The sequence below is a fragment of the Dendrobates tinctorius genome, unplaced genomic scaffold (assembly GCF_039654945.1).
Source record: "Dendrobates tinctorius isolate UK_male_01 unplaced genomic scaffold, ASM3965494v1 ptg000048l, whole genome shotgun sequence".
NCBI lineage: Eukaryota > Metazoa > Chordata > Amphibia > Anura > Dendrobatidae > Dendrobates > Dendrobates tinctorius.
The window spans coordinates 4,387,157-4,404,867 of NW_027361716.1; positions in this window are offsets into that span (position 1 = coordinate 4,387,157).

Consider the following 17,711-nt stretch of genomic DNA (forward strand, 5'->3'; position numbering starts at 1 on the left):
CTAATGACACATAGATGTCATCTGTGTGTCATCAGTGTGAACATGTGCAACACGCACTTTATCCGTGCTGCGTGACAAAAACTGATATGACTATGGACCAACAATGAATACAATGGATGTGTGTCTGTCATTGTGGCACTTAAAAAATGGACCGGCTATCTGTAGCTTACCTGTACACGTGTAGAGCCATGCACCATGTGGATCCATGTTTAGCATCTACATTCTGCTCTACTGATGCTGGCAATTTGCCTTGTAATTTGGGTAAACGCCAGTGAATACATTAGCACAATTTAGGCCAGCTAAAGCCCAAGCATACTGCTAGCGTGGCTGGTCTGGAGCCGGAATCTCCAGGAGTGGACCCTCTGGGCCATGGCACCGAGGGGCCCCGGGCGAGCTGCCAGGTGAAACCGACCCCTATACAGGCACCATTAGGAGCAGGCCCAGGGGTTCGAGTACCACGGTAGCCGGTACCGAGAGGGGAGGCTCAGGATAGACTGGAGTAGGAGTGTGGGACTGAAGTGTAGGTGACAGGACAGAGCTGGAATACCGGAGGCAGGACTGGAGTAGGACGGAAGGACTGGAGCAGGATGGGACAGGAACACCGGAGGCAGGACTGGAGTCGGACTGCGGAGTACAGCAGGGGACACGGATAGCAGGACTACGAGGCTGCTGCAGGGAGCACACAAGAACGGGACTGTGAGACTGCAGAGAGCACACTAAGAAGCGAGGCCCAGTGTGCTAGGAAACACAACGATCAGGCGCCTCCCTCAGGGGGAAGCAGCCTGACATGCCCCTGTCTGGTCTGCCAGTGGTCAGGGGGTACTCCCGGGCCAGGGCATAGCCGGAGCACAAGAAGCAGAAGGGAGGCGCGGCCGCGGCCTATGGCGCATGCGCATTGCATGCAAAGACGCTATCGGCCACTCGCCTGTCAGAGGTGACCGCCGTGGCTGTCGGGCGATGAGGGGCTGCAGCGTGGGAGCGATGACCGGGTGAATATGCAAAGACGGCGTGGGAGCGGAGGCCGGGTGAGTATGTTGGAATGGCGTGACAGTACCCCCTTCCCTAAGCCGTCCTCCCCAGAGATTAGCAAGAAATCTCTTGAGGAAACTGGGAACATTGATATTCTCTGAAGGCTCCCAGGATCTCTCCTCAGGGCCAAAGCCCTTCCAGTCAACAAGAAAAAATGTCCTACCTCTAACCTTCTTCATGGGCGATAATGTCCTCCACTTCAAAGACATCATCGGCACCCACCGGCTGAGGACCGGAATCAGGCAAGGAATGGAAGCGATTCAGCGCCACAGGTTTCAGGAGAGAGATGTGGAAGGTGTTCGGGACCCGGAGCGAAGCAGGCAACCTCAATTTGTAGGCGACTTCGTTGATACGTCCAAGAATTTCAAACGGATCGATGTAGCGTGGCCCCAACTTGTACGAGGGCAGTTTCAACTGGATGAATTTGGACGAGAGCCAGACCTTGTCCCCGACACGATAGGGTGGAGGATCCAGTCTCTTCTTGTCGGCAAAATTCTTCATCCCATCAGTGGACTTTTTGAGTGACGTGTTGGTCTTGGCCCAAATCTAGGAAAATTCGGAGGACAAAGCGTTGGCCGCGGGTACCTCGGAGGCAGGGGTTATCGGAAAGGGAACACCAGGATGTCTGCCGAACACAATGAAAAGCGGAGACTTGGCCGAGGACTCGCCAGCATGGTTGTTGTTGCCCAGGGAAGTAAGTCAACCAATCGTTATGGTGGGCGTTGGAGAAATTACGTAGGTACCCAGTCAACATCTGGTTGGTACGCTCCACCTGCCTGTTGGATTGTGGATGGTAGGCTGAGGAGAAGTCAAGGGAATCGTTCATGAGCTTACAAAGTGATCGCCAGAACTTGGAGGTGAACTGAACCCCTCGGTCCGACACAATGTGTTGAGGTAGTCCATGGAGTCTGAAGATTTGGTGGATGGAGACTTTGGCCAGCTCCGGAGCCGAGGGGAGACCGGGCAGAGGGACGAAGTGGGCCATCTTGGAAAAACGATCCACCACCACCAAGATAACTGTGCAGCCAGAAGAACAGGGTAGGTCGGTGATAAAATCCATGGCGATGTTTTCCCAAGGGACCGCAGGGACGGGCAACGGCAGCAACAAGCCGGATGGAGGTCTTCGTGGCACTTTGATTTTTGCACAGGATGGACAAGAAGCCACAAAATCGAGTACATCTTGGCGATGTGTGGGCCACCAGTAGTGACGCGCGATAAGATCCAGGGTCTTCTTAGTCCCGGCATGGCAGGCCAGTTTGGAGGAGTGCCCCCATAGGAGGAGGTTCTCAGGCACAAGCGTTTTGCCAGGAGGAGGAGCAAGCCAGTTCACTGGAGCCACTGTGATGATCCTAGTGGGGTCAATGATATGCGAGGGTTCCTCCATGGTTTCGTGTGGCTAAAAGACTCTGGACAGAGTGTCGGCTTTGGTATTCTTGGTGCCGGGAAGGAAACGGAGCTTGAAGTCAAATCGGGCGAAAAACAATGACCATTTGGCCTGACGAGGGTTAAGTCTCTGGGCAGACTTGCGACAGGCCAGATTCTTGTGGTCCGAGAAGATGACAAAGGGATGGACAGCTCCCTCCAGGAGGTGACGCCACACCTCCAAGGCCAACTTGATGGCCAGAATTCCCAGTCGCCAATCGAATAGTTACACTCGGATGGAGAAAAGGCCTTCGAGAAGAAGCCACAAGGGTGCAGACGACCGGAGGAGGATCTCTGGGACAATAATGCCCCGGCACCTGTCCATCTCGAGTACGAAAGGTCGGTTTCTCTCTGGGCGATGCAGGACCGGAGCCATGGAGAAAGCCCTTTTTAGGGTCAGAAAGGCCTCTTCAGCCTCCGGAGGCCAATCGTTGGGAGTAGTCCCTTTATGGGTGAGAGCAGAAATAGGTCTTGTGATTGCGGAAAAGTGAGAGATGAATTGCCGGTAATAATTGGCGAATCCGAGAAATCGTTGTATCGCCCTTACTCCGACGGGGCGAGGCCATTTGAGAATGGCAGACAGTTTCTCGGGGTCCATCCTCAGTCCAGCGTCAGAGATAATGTATCCCAGAAACGGCAGAGAGGTCTGTTCGAAGAGACATTTCTCTACCTTTGCATACAGGCGGTTCTCCCGAAGACGCTGTAACACCAAGCGGACACTCTTTCTATGGGACAAGAGATCCGGCGAGAAGACGAGGATGTCGTCCAAGTACACGACCACACAGGAGTACAAGAGGTCCCGGAAGATCTCATTGACGAACTCTTGAAACACCGCAGGAGCATTGCAGAAGCCAAAGGGCATGACCAGGTACTCGAAATGGCCATCTCGAGTGTTAAAAGCCATCTTCCACTCGTCTCCAGCACGGATACGGGCCAGATTATAGGCTCCTCTGAGGTCCAGCTTGGAGAAGACCCGAGCCCCTCTGAGACGGTCAAACAACTCCGGAATGAGTGGAATAGGGTACCTGTTCTTGATGGTAATCTCATTCAAGCCCCTATAATCAATGCACGGCCGTAGAGTTCCATCCTTCTTTTTGACGAAGAAAAACCCAGCTCCCGCGGGCGATGAGGATTTCCGTATAAAGCCTTTGGCGAGGTTCTCCTGGACGTATTCGGACATGGCTGTGGTCTCAGTCGGAGACAGGGGGTAGATTCTGCCCCTTGGGTGGTTGAACCGGGAACAAGTTCAATTGGGCAGTCAAAAGGCCGGTGTGGAGGAAGGACCTCCGCTTCCTTCTTATCAAAGACATCGGCATAGGAACTGTAGGCTGGAGGGAGACCCGGAAGGTCTGGGGGTGGCCGAGGAGCGGCCGCCAGGTGGACAGGAGTCAGACAGCGAGCTTGGCACAGGTGCCCCCAGCGGAGTATCTCCACAGAAGACCAGTCGAGAACAGGCTGATGAGTCCTTAACCATGGGAGACTGAGTAGAATGGCGTGGGAGAGCTTAGGAAAAATGTAAAAGGCTATCTTCTCTCGATGTAAGGCACCGACTTGCAACTCCACTTCTTCAGTGACCAATGTGACGGTCACCTGTAGCGGTTTGCCATCCACCGCGGCAATCTGGAGAGGGTTAGATAGGGCAACCACGGGAATTTGGTATTTATCCACTTCTTCAGGCCGAATGAAGTTATCTGTCGAGCCCAAATCCACGTAAGCCACCTCGGACCCACGTCTCTTCCCTGAAAGAAAAAGAATAGATATAGTAAGAGGTTGAGAGGGATAATCATCACCTAGGGAGGCCTCTCTTACCTGACCTAGGCGGAGGAGTTTGCCTTTCTCTTAGGACAGGTGCGGATGTAGTGCGATGAACCTCCGCAATAAAGGCACAGACCTTGTGCCCGCCTCTCTTGCTGACGCAACTCGGCCAACTTGAGGCGGTCTATCTGCATGGACTCGATCGAGGAGGAAGAAGGGGACCCGGCTGAACGAGGACTGGCAGAACGGGTGAGACGGAGAGCTGGCCTGGTGGACCTCCTGTCTCTCGCTGACTCCCGAGCGCGCTCCTGGAATCATAGGTCAATGCGGGTAGCCAGTGAGATAATGTCCTCTAAGGTGGGCGGGGTATCTCGACCTGCGAGTTCATCTTTTATTCTGCCTGAAAGACCGCGCCAGAATGCCCCTACCAAAGCTGTGTTATTCCAGCCGAGCTCGGAGGAGATAGTGCGAAAGAGGATAGCATACTGTCCAACCGTGAGAGAACCCTTATGTAGGTTAAAGAGTGACTCGGTGAGAGCGGCTAACCGACCCGGCTCATCGAAGACCCTGCAAAAAGAGTCCAAGAAAACCGGAAGACTTGAGACAATGGGATCGTCACGTTCCCAGAGAGGATTCAACCAGGACAGGGCCTCTCCCTCCAGATGGGACATAATAAAGGCTACTTTAGCCCGGTCAGAGGGATATTGCTGTGGCAACCATTCAAAGTGGAGGCTACACTGATTTAAGAACCCCCAGCAGAGCTTGGGATCCCCAGTGAAGCGAGGCGGTTTGGAGAGGTGGGGCGTCGGGAGAGCTGTAGGAGCGGAGGGAGGAGTCGGAGTTGCGGCGCCAGACTGGAGGACCGACAAGCGGCTATCAAAGGAGTCCATGTAAGACACAATATGGGCTTGAGTATCTTGTTGCTGGCCCAGCTCCTGTTGAAAACTGGCCAGTAGATTGGCAGTTCCAGGATCGGCCACCTGCAGGGCCGACAAACGGGTGTCCATAGACTTCATGACAGGCATAATACGTCCCTGATTCTCCCGCAGGAAGAGTAACTCTTTCTGGGTAGCAGCAGTGGTAGCAGCGGAGTCCATGGCCTGATCATACTGTTAGCGTGGCTGGTCTGGAGCTGGAATCTCCATGAGTGGACCCTCTGGGCAGTGGCACCGAGGGGCCCCAGGTGAGCTGCCAGGTGGAACCGATCCCTATACAGGGACCGTTAGGAGCAGGCCCAGGTGTTCGAGTACCACAGTAGTTGATACCGAGAGGGGCGGCTCAGGATGGACTGGAGTAGGAGTGTGGGACTGAAGTGTAGGTGACAGGACAGAGCTGGAACACAGGAGACAGGAGTGGAGTAAGACTGTAGACTGGAACGTGGAGGGATGGTTGAAGCAGGAACACAGGAGACAGGATTGGAACAGGAACACCGGAGGCAGGACTGGAGTAGGACGGAAGGACTGGAGCCGGATGGAACAGGAACACCGGAGGCAGGACTGGAGTAGGACGGGAGGACTGGAGCAGGATGGAACATGAACACCGGAGGCAGGACTTGAGTAGGACGGAAGGACTGGAGCCGGAAGAAACAGGAACACCGGAGGCAGGACTGGAGTAGGACGGAAGGAGCAGGATAGGACAGGAACACCGGAGGCAGGACTGGAGTAGGACGGAAGGACTGGAGCAGGATGGAACAGGAACACCGGAGGCAGGACTGGAGTCGGACTGCGGAGTACAGCAGGGGACACGGATAACAGAACTGCGAGGCTGCTGCAGGGAGCACACGAGAACGGGACTGTGAGACTGCAGAGAGCACACTAAGAAGCGAGGCCCAGAGTTCTAGGAAACACAATGATCAGGTGCCTCCCTCAGGGGGAAGCGGCCTGATATGCCCCTGTCTGGTCTGCCATTGGTCAGGGGATGCTTCCGGGTCAGGGCATAGCTGGAGCACAAGAAGCAGAAGGGAGGCGCGGCCGCAGCCTATGGCGCATGCGCATTGCATGCAAAGACGCCGTTGGCCGCGCTTCTCAGAGGTGACCACTGTGGCTGTCAGGTGGCGAGGGGCTGCGGCGTGGGAGCGATGGCCGTGAGAATATGCAAAGACGGCGTGGGAGCAGAGGCCGGGTGAGTATGTCAGAACGGCGTGACACATACATGAGCAATTAACACACCTCCCTTGTATGCTATGGTTGTATTTAAAATACAGCTGATGATTTACACTTGTGATAGTATAACAGATCATAGTCTATATGTATGCAGAATTACTAAATTGTGCTTTCAAGGGAAATGTTTATAAGTGGATTTAGTATGGCTATACTGTTTCTACATACTTTGATTTTTACTAATTTTATTCTCTTGCAAATTTTGCTAGTTTTTCATAAATATAAAGTGTTACATTTTTTACTGGCACAGAAGATGAGTGCAGGAGCTTCTATTTCTTTGAGGGTATGTGCAGACGATCAGTAAATGCTGCGAGTTGGACGCTGCGTACTTGTGCAACATCCAATCCGCAGCGGCCAGATGTTACAGCATAGTGGACGGGATTTCAAGAAATCCCATGTCCAGTATGTGTCCGCAGAACCTCGCGACTCACCAGTGGAGACTGACATGTGGCGCGTCTTTTCAGACCGCAGTATGTCAATGTCTCTTGTGGAGGCACTAGTCTCCGCAAGAGAAATGACATCCATGCAATGTATTCAATGCGGTGAATCCTCAGGGTTCAGTGATCACAAGCGGAATTGCCTGCGTTCAATAGACGGCAGCGCTTTGGGTCAGAGGACATAGACTGCGTCCAAAGCGCTGACAGCCGCTCTGCCTTTGGCTCGGAGACCGCACGGCATTACGTGGGGTCCCTTTCGCTTCCATGGTAACCCGATGTCGTCATGATGACATCCGGGTTACAAGAGCTCAGAGACTTCCTGTCATGCGCAGTGTATGTCAGGAAGTCTCTGAGGTTAGTGAGAAATTACATGCAGCGCTGACAGTTTATATGGCATGCAGATCTGCATACCATATAAACGATCAGCCTGCACAAAATGAGCGTCCCATAGTGTGACACAGTGCAAAACATAGAATGAAATTAAAAAATTAAATAATTGTATATATATAAATAATAAAAAAATCAATATTTATTCAATGATTAAATAGATATTTAAATAAAAAAATCTAAACAATAAAAGTACACATATTTAGTATCGCCGTGTCCGTAACGACTCGACCTATAGAACTGTCCCACTAGTTAACCCCTTTAGTGAACACCGTTAAAAAAAAACAAGGCAAAAACAATGCTTTATCATCATACCGCCAACCAAAAAGTGGAATAACACACAACCAAAAAGACGGATATAAATAAATGTGGTACCGCTGAAAACGTCATGTTGTCCCACATCAAAAACAAGCCACCATATAGCTCCATCACCAGAAAAATAAAAAGTTATAGCTCTCAGAATAAAGCGATGCAAAAATAATTATTTTTTCTATAAAATAGTTTTTATTGTGTAAAAATCGCCAAAACATAATAAATGATATAAATGAGGTATCGCTGTCATCGTACTGACCCAAAGAAAAAAGCTGCTTTAGGGTTGGGGCTAAAATTAGGGGTAGGGTTGGAGGTAAAGTTAGGTTTAGGGTTGGGGCTAGTTAGGGTTTGGGTTGGGGCTAATGTTAGGGTTAGGGTTGGGGCTAAAGTTAAGGTTAGGGTTGGGATTGGGGTTAGGTTTGTGGTTAGGGTTATGGTTGGGGTTAGGGTTAGAGTTATAATTGGGGGGTTTCCACTGTTTAGACACATCAAGGGCTCTCCAAACACGACATGTGTCGGATATCAATTCCCTTTCGAGCTCTGCCATGCACCCAAACAGTGGAAATTGCAAAACAAATATTGGGGTCCAATTTCTCCTATTACCCTTGGGAAAATAAAAAATTGGGGGTGAAAAGATCATTTTGTGAAATTTTTTATTTTTTTATTTTTACGGCTCTATATTATAATATAGCACTTGGGGGTTTAAAAAGCTCACCACACATCTAGATAAGTTCCCTAGGGGCTCTACTTTCCAAAATGGTGTCACTTGTGGGGGTTTTTTCCAGTTTAAACACATCAGGGGCTCTTCAAATGCGACATGGCGTTCGACAACAATTCCAGCCAATTTTGCATTGAAAAGTCAAACGGCGCTCCTTCCCTTTCGAGCTCTGCCATGTGCCCAAACAGTGGTTTACCTGCATTTATGAGGTATCAGCATACTCAGGATAAATTGCACAACTTTTTGGGTCCAATTTCTCCTGTTACCCTTGGTAAAATAAAACAAATTGAGTTTAAGTAAATTTTTTGTGAAAAAAGTTAAATGTTCATTTTTTTAAACATTCCAAAAATTCCTGTGAAGCACCTGAAGGGTTAATAAACTTTTTGAATGTGGTTTTCAGTACCTTCAGGGTGCAGTTCTTAGAATGGAGTCACTTTTGGGTATTTTCTATCATATAGACGCCCCAAAGTGACTTCAAATGTGAGGTGGTCCCTAAAAAAATGGTGTTGTAAAAATGAGAAATCGCTGGTCAACTTTTAACCCTTATAACTTCCTAACAAAAAAAATTTTGGTTTCAAAATTGTGTTGATGTAAAGTAGACATGTGTGTAATGTTATTTATTAAAGGGATTCTGTCACCCTTTTTTTGCCCTATGAGCTGCTGGCATTGACAGGGCAGAGCAGTGCACCTGTGCCAGAGCCACGACAGGAAGGAAAGAAGAGGACGGCATCATATGAAGATGTGAGGCATTGGACCGGACCACGACATACATCGGACTGGACCGCCCCCTCCGGTGAGTAAAATCTAATGTGTTTTTCTTATCTTTCAGTTTACATTGGGGGCTTATCTACAGCATTACAGAATGCTGTAGATAAGCCCCTGATGTCAATGCCGGCAGCTGACAGTCCAAAAAAAGGGTGACAGATTCCCTAACTATTTTGTTTGACATATTTCTCTGCTTTAAGGGCATGAAAATTCAAAGTCGGAAAATTGCAAAAATTTTTACCAAATTTCAATTTTTTTTCATAAACGCAAGTCATATCAAAGAAATTTTATCACTGTCATGAAGTACAATATGTCATGAGAAAACAATGTTAGAATCACCAGGTTCCAGTAAAGCGTTCCAGAGTTATTACCTCATAAAGGGACAGTGGTTAGAATTGTAAAAATTGGCCTGGCTATTAACATGCAAACCATCCTTGGGGTAAAGGGGTTAAGAGGCTCCTCTGTCCTCCACTCATTACCTGTAGTAATGACACCTGTTTGTACTTGTTATCAGTATAAAAGACACCTATCCACAACCTCTAACAGTCAGACTCCAAACACCAGTTTGGTGAAGACCAAAGAGCTGTCGAAAGACACCAGAAACAAAATTGTAGCCCTGCACCAGGCTGGGAAGACTGAATCTGAAATAGGCAAGCAGCTTTTTGTGAGTGATAAAAAAAGCAATAAAATAGAAGACATACAAGACCACTGATAATCTCCCTTGATCTGGGGCTCCACGCAAGATCTCACCCCGTGGGGTCAAAATGATCACAAGAACGATGAGCAAAAATCCCAGAACCACACAAGGGGATCTAGTGAATGACCTGCATAGAGTTGGGTCCATCGTAGCAAAGGCTACCATCAGTAACACACAACATCGCCAGGGACTACCATCCTGCAGTGCCAGGCGTGTCCCCCTGCTTAAGTCAGTAGATGTCCAAGCCCCTCTGAAGTTTGCTAGAGAGCATTTGGATTATCCAGAAGAGTATTATGAGAATGTCATATGGTCTGATGAAACCAAAGTAGAGCTGTTTGGTGGAAACAAAACTTGTCATGTTTGGAGGAGACAGAATCTGAGTTGCATCCAAAGAACACCATACCTACTGAGAAGCATTGGGGTGGCAACATCATGCTTTAGGGCTGTTTCTCTGCAAATGGACCATGACGACTGATCTATGTACATGAAAGAATGAATAGGGACATGTATTGTGAGATTTTGAGTGCAAACCTCCTTCCATCAGCAAGGACATTGAAGATGAAACATAGATAGGTCTTTCAGCATGACAATGATCCCAAGCACACCGCCAGGGCACTGAAGGAGTGGCTTTGTAAGAAGCATATGAAGGTCCTGGAGTGGCCTAGCCAGTCTCCAGATCTCAACACTTTAGAAAACCTTTGGAGGGATTGGAAAGTCCATGTCACCCAGCGACGGGCCCAAAATATTACTGCCCTAGAGGAGATCTGCATGGAGGAATGGGCCAACATACCACCAACAGTGTGTGCCAACCTGATGTAGATTTACAGAAAATGTTTCACCTCTGTCATTGCCAACAAAGGATATATAACAAAATATTGACATGAACTTTTGTTAATGATGACCAAATACTCATTTTTCACCATAATTTGCAAAATAAATCTTGCCAAATCTCGCAAGTTGATTTTCTGGATTTGTTTTCTGTGGAATTATGCAGTTGGAAGCCACATTGTTAGCCGTCAAAGAGGGAGCTAGAGAAGAAGTGGGAGGACAGTTATAAATGAACGTGGTGTTCCAGTTGTTTGAAAGTATAGGGGAGAAGTGAGATGGGGCGATAGCTAGTCACAGAGGATGGGTCAAGGGAGGGTTTTTTGAGGATGGGTGTTATTGAGGCATGTTCAAAGCAAGAGGGAAATACACCAGTTGTTAGTTACAGGTTGAAGAGAAGATTTAGAGTTGGCATAAAGACTGTGGTGAGGTTTGGGATGAGGTGGGATAGGATGGGGTCAAGTTTGCAGGTGGGGAGATGTGATCTGGAGAGTTGAGTTGAAAGTTGATCTTCCGTAATGGCGGAGAAGCTGGTTTTAGAGGAGGACTGAGTAGTTATGAGGAGAGGCTGTGGGACTGTAGGCCAAAGCTTTGTCTGATGTTATCAATTTTCTGCTTGAAGAATGAGGCAAAGTCATCAGCTGAGATGAGGGAGGAGATGCTGGGTGATGAAGGAGAGAATTCAAAGTGTTGAACAACCCTAGAAATCCACCTCAGTTGGTGTGCCAGGGTTGCCTGTTGATTGTGCTACCTTTGGTATGTGTGAGAGGGGCTGCTAATTCGAAAGCTGTCGCTGTTGTGGTGTTATAAAAAGTGGTAGCAGCATCTGCATTGTGCAAGGAATTTATGTCTGTAAGAGGGAGAAGGTAATCATAGAGTGAGTGTAAATCAAGATGTTTGAGATTTCAGAGAGGGTGTGCAAGTTTGTTAAGTGGGGATTGTGCATCTGGAGAGGAGAGAGAATAGAATTTAAGTAGGTTGTGGGCAGACAGAGGGAGAGGACAGTTAGAGAGTTTAGATAGGGAACAGAGGCAGGTGAAGATGAGGTCCAGTGTGTGGCCCTCTTTCTAAGTGGCTGTCAAAGACCATTGAGTGGTGAGGCCGAAGGAGGATGTGAGAGATAAAAGCTTAGAGACAGCAGAGAGGAAGTTGAAGTCAATGGTAAAGTTGAAGTCATCAATGATGATAGTGAGAATGTGATAGTGAGAAAGAAAATGAATCAGCCAGGTGATGAAGAGGTGGAAAAAAATGATAGCTGGCCCTGGGCGGGGTAAATGACAGCCAGTTGGAGTTTGGAGGGGTAGTAAATGTGCACAGAGTGCCCCTCAAAAGGAGAGAGAGTAATGGAGGCTTGCAATGGAATTTAGGTGAAGAGTAGTTATGTAACAGGAGAAAACTAAACTCCTCCATCATGCTTGCTGCAGGGGTGAGAAGGGTGAGAGAGGTGGAATCTACCAAAAGAAATTTCAGCAGTCTAGGCTGTGTCAGAGGTGGTGAGCCAGGTTTCGGTAATGCCAAGGAAGGTAAGTTTGTTAATAATGAAAAGATCATGGGTGTGTAAAAGTTTGTTTCCTGCAGGACGAGGGTTCAATAGATCTCCTGTTAGAGGGAATGGAGAAGCGGAGGCTAGGCAAGTAGGTATAAGATTAGAAAGGTTGTGGAAATTTGTGATGGATCATGGATAAGAGGTAGATATGACTGTGGAGAAGTGGTAAGGAGGACTAGGATTTGGAGAGATATCACCGGCAGTGAGGAGGTGCAAAGAAATTGTTAATAGATGGTAGCAGGAGAAAGAATGAGGTGGCTGTCGGTGTTTGGAGACGCAGGATTTTATGATGAGAAACCGCTCTGAGGAGGAGGTGAGATGGATGGGGAAGATGGAGGGAGAGATTACCAGTTCATGTTTAGGGATTAGGAGGGTTAGTAGGAAGTGTAGGACTATAAGGGTGATAGTGGAAACAAACAGAAACATTGTTTACCATGACTATGTATCCAGTTTCCTTCAGTTCCCTTCTGGTTCAATCCTGGTATAATTCATTGCAATACCCTTACAGTACATGCTGTGCTTTCATGTGGCATCTGTTATAAAGGCATAAACATTCAAATTTTGAAAACTGCTAATTTTTCAAAATTTTCATCAAATTTCTGATAACCTCATGAAAAATGCAAATATTATTGACTAGATTTACCCCTAATATAAAATAAATAAAATAAAATGTATCTAAAAAAAAATTTTGAGGAGAAAAATAGGAAAATGTTTTTTTTTAATAAAATAGTGGTGCTTCTTATTATCTATGTGTCTTATTGCTTACCTGGGGTGGTGGCTGTGGTGAAGCGGGGTCACAGTGTTGCTGCTGGAGGCAATAGGAGTGGGGTGATGCTGCAGGCCGCAAGCTGGGATGAGGGGGTGTTCCATTGTGTGGAGCGCCGCTGCGGGTGTCTGCTGCTGCTGCTGTGTGGTGTCCGGCGGTGCTGTGGGGGGCTCTGCTAACATTTTGTGACTGGACAGAGTCCCTGCAGTTCCGTGGTTTCCTGTGCGCTGGACTCCAGGAAAATGGCCGCCAGGGGGCGGCACATGTGCAGATGGAGCTCTCGTTACCAAGATCGCGGGAGATGAGATCTCAGCTTTCCCCTGACGGAGTTGCACTGCATCGATACACGTGGGGCTCTCTCACGTCTCCATCTCCATATGCCATTCATGTAACTTCCTCAGCCAGGATTCTCTCATTACATGGGCCCTCATCTTCCCAGGGGTGCACAGGACCCACTTCTGAATCCTCCTTTGGATTGTCCTGTTGGTACTTGTTGTTTTCCATGTTGATTATTTCTCCACAACTCTGGACTACTCGTTTGTGCCCCCTTTCACCCTGGGTGGGCCACGTTGTGCACATTTGTAGACCCTGGTGGTTTTGTTATTGTAACCCTTGGTTATCCCTTAGGACGCTTGGCAATAATTGCTCACCTGTGGGGATGCCCACTCACTATCTGCCTGGCTAGCCCTGTTCACTACATTAGAGTGGATTACATATTGAACTCACAAGTCTATATTGATTATGCATCTATATGTATTTTTCATTGCTATTGTTCTGCATTATATTATTATATTATTGGTATTAGGTGCTTACTATTTCATTTGTACATAGGCCACCTCACATGTTGGTTACCACTTTTTGTAATATCATGACATATGGCTTTACTATTTTTAGCCCATTTGGAGATGGGTGTTATTGTCTATTTTTAAATGTTTTTAACTATGTTTGTGCTTCTATGACAACAAAGAAGCTCATCTGTATTTTGCATTTCTGGCTTGCAAATCTCACTTCTCATGGACAAGCCATGAATTAGGGAAGTCAAGGGGTCCAGAGTCAAATACCAAGAGAGTTTATCATAAACAGAGGGGCAAGACAAAGGAGTAAACAGGTTACAGTTTGAGGTCAGAATTCTGAGGAGGTTACGGATTGAGAAAAAGGGGATAGGCAAACAGGTGGTCAAAGGCAAGTTCCAAGCCAGATAATAGCAAACCATCCAAAGCACAATGTATGATAGAACACCCACTTGACCCATATCAGTGATAGGTAATAGGGGGCTTCCACAGGACACTCCACATTAGAACTTGATAACCAAAGACACCATAAGGAGTACAAAGTCCAAAGAATATAAAATATATATAATTTTATTAGACATAATTGTCACAAACATGAATACATACAAAAGGATCAGGTAATGAAGGCAAGGTCACAGATTAAATACCATGTAAAAATTGCCAAAGTGCATTATACCACTATGGGAATAGATTATAAAAGTACTGGCCAGTATATGTACTAAATCCCCCACTGTTGGAACCGGCCAAAATACAATTAAATATACATCATAAATAAATGCCCCAAGTGCTTACCCATAAGCGATATGAATCAAGACCAAAACCCCACGCCAGCGACGCGCGTTTCACTGCTCTTTTTCAAGGTGCCGTCAAGATGCCTTTTGTATGTATTCATGTTTGTGACAATTATGTCTAATAAAATTATATATATTTTATATTCTTTGGACTTTGTACTCCTTAAGGTGTCTTTGGTTATCAAGTTCCAAGCCAGGCAGCAAAAGATCAGAATAACAGAGTACTAGAGAACATGGCAGACACACCACTGAGCTAAAGCTATGACTGGCAATTACCAAACCATTGTCAGGTGCTAAATAGCAAGGCAATCAACCTCAAAGGCAGACAACTGGAGGAAACCCAGCAGGCCCAGCTTGATTGAGCTGTTGGGCAATCCTATTAATAATAGAAGTGAATGAACGTGTTCAGAACACATTCGCCAATATTAAATTCAACACGAACATAGCACATTCGGATTCGGGTTCGCTTTCACAAGCATTTTTACTCAAAGTCGACAAAAGTCAGTCACAGTTCAAAAATCATTGCGTTTCCACTAATGCTTTTATATGACTTTTGCTAGGATAGTGGTGCTGTATTATGAGCGGGGGGGATGGGGAGATGTGATTTATGAGTGGAGGGGGTTCGGAGAGGTTAAAGGAGCGTCTGAAGAGATTACAGCAGCAGTGCACCTTTTTTTTTCACTTAACTTTATGTGTGTTGATTCCGGGAGCCAAGTAGAGTTCAGAAATCAACCACAACGTCATGGCACAAAGTCTTCTGTGATTGGTTGCTGAAGTCACATGTCCCTGGCCATATAAAAAGCGGACATCTTGTTTTGCTGGTGCCATCCAGGATCCTATTCTGTGTGAAATCGATCTTCCAGCATCTAAATAGATTGTGCAAATACTGTGTGGCAGTCTCCGGGTGCCCCATTTGCTACTCCAAATCGTTTGCTCCAACATTGTGTTTCAGTTGCAAATCAGAAGGCCAGATTTCCACTTAAAAATTGATAGGCCTAATATAGTGGTGCAGCCATAAGGCCCAATTAGCCACTCCAAATTATTTGTGTCACAATTGTGTTTCAGTGGCAAATCAGAAGAGCCTCATTTGAAAATATAAATTTCTTGTGCTAATACCGGTGTCCTGAAACATTGCCACATTTTGGCAGAATAGTATGTTGTTCTGGTAATATTTTAGCCTAGGCAGGAGTCCACATTTCAAAATATAAATTCTTTGTGCTAATACTGTGGTATTAAAATATTTTGTTCTGGTAATATTTTTTTGCCATGTGTAAGGGGATGGAAAATATGTTTGTAAAATATGTATAGGTATTGCTACACCATTAGGTGTATTACCATTAGTTGCTTTATTGGTACTGCTACACAGTCAAGTGTATTACCATATTATTAATTTGTATATAATGTACATTTGTGTGCTGTTATATTCATATGACAGGGTAAGTGTAGTTACTATTATAGGCCACTAGATAGGGCATTATAGGATATGCAGTTCCCAGTTAGATGTGAAGTGTAAGATAGAGATTTATGTTATGAATGGGTCACCGAGGAGGATGGCAGGAACAGGCTAAGCCACCAGAAGACCAGAGAGGTTGGTAACTAAGCAGATTGCAGACCCCTGATCCTATCCGCACAACTAGCAGTAGCCGTGGAGCGTTCCTACGATGCCCTAGACGCTTCGTCACAGCCGGAGGACTAACTAAGCCTAAAGACAGAAAGATGAAATCTAAACTGCCCCGGAGCAGATCCCCAAAGGAATAGACAGCCCCCAAACATATATTGTCGGTGAGACAAGATGAGGCACAAACACAGGCAGAGAACAGACAGAGCAAACGGTGGGGCCCAAGCTGTCTAGATAGGACAGGACAGAAAAAGATGCTGTCTGCAATCATGCACAAAACTCTGAAAAAGTCCAACACTTGATATAAAAAAAACCTGAGATCACACGATCTCACCCCCGCTAGATCAGCACTCTGGTATAAACTGGCAGCAAGCAAAAAGATACTAACATAACAGGGGACTGAACAACTGAACAAGCTGCAACATATGAAGCAGGGCCCAGCGCTGCCCCCAGCAGGGAGCACGCTGAACCCTAGCAGCAAAGCAAAAAAAGACACAACCAGATTAGATGCAAAGGATTAGCAAAAGAATCACTTAGCTGAACATGCAGATCAGGCAGAGGACAAAAGAGCTACAAATGCACACAGTGGAAAAAATCACCAGCAACCTTCAAGAGCAGCCAGCTCCATTATATGCTCCCAGCCAGCAATCCCAGATTCCCAATTATCATCGTCAGGTGGAGAACCTCCATCCACATGGCCAGCTCCACTACTCTCAGTAACCACCAGAGGGAGCAGAGGGAGCTTTGGCTCAGAAATCCGAGCAAGGGAGTTCACAGCAGATTTAGCAATATAGTATAGGAAATAGTTAATTTAGGAGGGGCTTGCTGTGAGGTAAGGGAGGAACATTTCCTGTTATCCAGTAGTCGGGCTAGGAAGCTGAAGGAGCTCAATTGGGGCCAGAGAGCCCCTTACCATCCAGGGAGCTAATGCCCTATGGACAACGCAGTGGCCCCGTACCATTTGAAGCTTAATCCCAGCCATGCAGGGCCAGTGGCAAGAAGACTACAGCAGTGACAGCAGTGAGAGCAGTCAGTGGAAGGAGAAGCCAGTGCTCTGTGGACATTGCAGCAATGACAGGCAGGTCAGGAGCTGATGATCTTATGTCTGGGGCGAAACAGACAGGTCTATATTTACCCATAGCAGAGCTGAACAGGGAGGACACTGAGGACTCGTCTGGGACGGTACAACCCGGGTACATGCTGTGTAACTGTGAGAGAGGTGCAGGGAAAGACAAGGAACAATGCAGTGTGAAACCTGTTGTTAATGCTCTGAAGACTAAGGAGCCGGACCTGGAGACACAGGTATGCTGACAAGTGGACATTGTTTTTCTGTGAGGAGAGGCCAGGACACTAATGCCCAGGTGTCCTCGGCTACAACTACTGTCCAGGAACTCCCTTACACATGCATGCGACCACATTTGAAAATAAAAATTGTTACTGCTAATAGCATGTTCCTGAAACAAGGCCACATTTAAGTATATAAGTATTTAGAGCAACTAGTTTTTCTCCAGCCAGCAGTCCACATTTCTGAAACTAAATTATTTTGACTGATAGTGTGCTATAGAAAGCAGGCTACATTTCAGTATATAAATCCGTTGTGCTAAATGTGTGCTCCAGCCAGCAGGCTACATTTCACATTTCAGCATGGGACAGGGCCTGAGACTAAAGGCCCCGTCACACACAGCGATCTCGC